Here is a 3,655-nt window from a genome sequence, read left to right on the forward strand (position 1 = left end):
ACAACGAGCCCGGTCCGAGTTATAGAGTCCGCTATGGACATGACTTTAACGGTAAAGTGCCCCCTTCTTTTAAGGCTTTGACACTCACACGCCGCCTTTCTCCTTCCAGTTTGCTAATTTATCACTCTTTTCTTGCAGGGCATGGCTGCCGCCTATAGAGGCATCGTTAGGACCAAGGCCCAGCTCGAGGGTTTGGAAGCAGATCGCCAGACTGCCCTCCAGGAGTCTCAGGAGGCGAGAGACGCCTTGGCGGCCTCAAAAGCCGAGCTAGAGAAGGTCCGCTCGGAGAACCATGAGCTTAAACGCTCCCTGGCCGCATCCGAGCTAGAGAAGCTTCGCTCCGAGAACCTAGAGCTTAAAAACTCCCTGGCCGCATCGCGGGCAGACCTTGAGGTGGCGAAGGCCGAAGTCCAGACCTCCCAGACCGCCCTGAAAGACGAGCGGGTCGTGTCGGAGCAGTCCTTACAGGACCTATTCTATCACTGCTGGTCCCACAATCCGGACGCGGACTTCTCCTTCATGCCGCCGGACCTCTGGGCATTCCTGTTGCCGCGGCTTCAAGCCCGCCTGAATAAGGAGGCTCCTCCTTCGGAGACTGGAGAGGCCTCTGCCGCGGCGGAGCAGGGTGAGACCGCGACCTCCAAAGGGCCAGCTGATGGGGCTTAGGATGCTTCTTGTTTTCGTATTTTGAACTCTTTTTTTTTTTTGTAATTCTCTTTTTTATGTGAGGCGTTTCCGCCTCGAGACAATTTGCTCAACCAGTTTTACATATATATTTTCATGTATTTGGTCATAATTTATCTCTTTATTTTTATGAACTTAGTTCGTGTCAACTTTTATCCGTATCCCGGGCTCTTTAAAGAAGAACATCGGTCAACAAATTTTAGCTAACTTCTAAGTTTTATGACCTGGTTAAGACCAGGAGCTTATTTTGAAAAAACTTAGTTCGTGTCAACTTTTATCCGTATCCCGGGCTCTTTAAAGAAGAACCTCGGTCAACAAATTTTAGCTAACTTCTAAGTTTTATGACCTGGTTAAGACCAGGAACTTATTTTGAAAAAACTTAGTTCGTGTCAACTTTTATCCGTATCCCGGGCTCTTTAAAGAAGAACCTCGGTCAACAAATTTTAGCTAACTTCTAAGTTTTATGACCTGGTTAAGACCAGGAACTTATTTTGAAAAAACTTAGTTCGTGTCAACTTTTATCCGTATCCCGGGCTCTTTAAAGAAGAACCTCGGTCAACAAATTTTAGCTAACTTCTAAGTTTTATGACCTGGTTAAGACCAGGAACTTATTTTGAAAAAACTTAGTTCGTGTCAACTTTTATCCGTATCCCGGGCTCTTTAAAGAAGAACCTCGGTCAACAAATTTTAGCTAACTTCTAAGTTTTATGACCTGGTTAAGACCAGGATATGACTTAGTTTGTGATAACTCTTATCCATAGATAAAAATTAACACCTAAGTCGTTAAGGAGACTTGGATATATCCGGGTACCATATGCCCCCCAAGTAACTGGGAAAGGGTCTTTCGTTGTTACTTTAAAATTACCCTTGCAAATAACGAGGAACATTTGATTTTTATTTATACATGGGAGGTGACCTTCTAGGTCTTACACATGTTTATTGATAATATTTCTTTAGGTGGATTGCATTCCAAGTCCGCGGGACCGCCCCTCCACCAAGTCGAGCTAATTTATACGTCCCTTCTTTGATGACTTCGATGACCTGGTATGGTCCTTCCCAGCTTGGTCCCAGAACCCCATCTTTGGGATCTTTCCCGGCCAGGAAAACTCTCCTCAAGACCAAATCGCCGACGCTAAAGGCACGTCTTTTGACCTTAGCGTTGAAGTAGCGAGTGATTTTCTGTTGATAATGGGCGAGCTGGAGTTGTGAATCCTCTCGCCTCTCATCCATCAAGTCTAAGGAGCGGCATAGGAGCTCGTGGTTCTTGTTCTGTTCGTAGGACCGGACCCTGTGCGATAGGACCTTTACCTCCACGGGGAGGACCGCTTCACTTCCAAAGGTTAGGGAGAAAGGAGTGTGACCCGTGGGAGTCCGATGTGAGGTCCTATAGGCCCACAGAACTTGGGGGAGCTGTTCTGGCCAGATCCCCTTTGCCTCATCTAGCCTCTTCTTGAGGCTTGCCTTCAGAGTTTTATTGACAGCTTCGACCTGGCCGTTCGCCTGGGGATAGGCCACGGATGAGAAACTTTTCACAATTCCGTTCTTTTCGCAAAATTCGGTGAACAGGTCGCTGTCAAATTGAGTGCCATTGTCGGAAACGATCTTTTTGGGTAGGCCGAAGCGACAAACGATGCTTTTAACCACGAAGTCTAGCACCTTTTTCGATGTTATTGTCGCCAACGGCTCTGCTTCGGCCCACTTTGTGAAGTAGTCAATGGCTACCACGGCGTAACGGACCCCGCCCTTTCCGGTGGGCAGGGCGCCTATTAGATCTATGCCCCAAATGGCGAAGGGCCAGGGAGACGATATCATTTTTAGCTCGGCGGGGGTGCTCGTGCAACCGCGGCGAACCGCTGACATTTGTCGCACTTTTTTACGTATGAGATCGAGTCTTTGGACAGAGTCGGCCAGTAAAAACCCTGCCGAAGGATCTTCAAGGCCAGGCTTTGCCCCCCAGTGTGATCTCCGCAGAATCCGTCATGAACTTCCTGCAGGATGGCCTTCGCCTCACTTGGAAGAACACACTGGAGGAGAGGTAATGAATGCCCACGTCGGTACAACACCCCCTCGACTAGCGTATATCTCGGAGCTTGATAAAGGACTCGCCGTACGTCGTTGCGCCCTTCGGGTAACTTGCCCTCGACGAGGTACTCAACAATGGGAGTCATCCAGGTCGGCCTGATGTCAATCATCTCAATATCCGCTCGATCTCCGTCTATGCTTGGTTTGTCCAAGAACTCAATTGGCACCAACCCCAGGGTTTCTGCCTCCCCCAAGGTGGCGAGCTTGGCGAGAGCATCTGCATTGGCGTTCTGCTCCCGAGGTATCTGCTCGATCGACCCTTGCCCAAACGTAGATAATTCGGATTTTACCTTAGCCAAATAAGAGGCCATCTTGGGACCCCGCGCCTGATACTCGCCTAAGACCTGATTCACCACGAGCTGGGAGTCGCTGAAGCACTGGACAGAGCTTGCCTTTAGCTCGCTAGCTATCCTAAGTCCGGCTAACAAGGCCTCGTACTCTGCCTCGTTGTTGGACGCCTTGAACCCGAATCTCAGCGCCGAATGGAATCTATGTCCTTCTGGGGATATCAGAATAATTCCGGCCCCGGAGCCGTTCTCGTTAGACGAGCCATCAACGAAGATCCTCCACGATGAGCCTGAGGATGTGAGCTGCTGTGAATCTTCTGATGGGATCTCACGGAATCCCGCGCATTCTGCCACGAAGTCGGCCAAGGCTTGACTTTTTATGGTAGTTCGGGGAGTATAGAAAATCTCGAACTGACTGAGTTCGACCGCCCACTTTAGCAAGCGTCCCGAGGCTTCAGGCTTTTGCAAAACCTGCCTTAGAGGCTGATCGGTCATGACGTGTATAGAGTGGGACTGGAAGTATGGCCTGAGTTTTCGCGAGGCCGTGATTAGGTAGAACGCCAGCTTTTCCATCAACGGGTACCTTGACTCAGCTCCGAGGA

The sequence above is a fragment of the Humulus lupulus genome, chromosome 4 (assembly GCF_963169125.1).
Source record: "Humulus lupulus chromosome 4, drHumLupu1.1, whole genome shotgun sequence".
Lineage (NCBI taxonomy): Eukaryota > Viridiplantae > Streptophyta > Magnoliopsida > Rosales > Cannabaceae > Humulus > Humulus lupulus.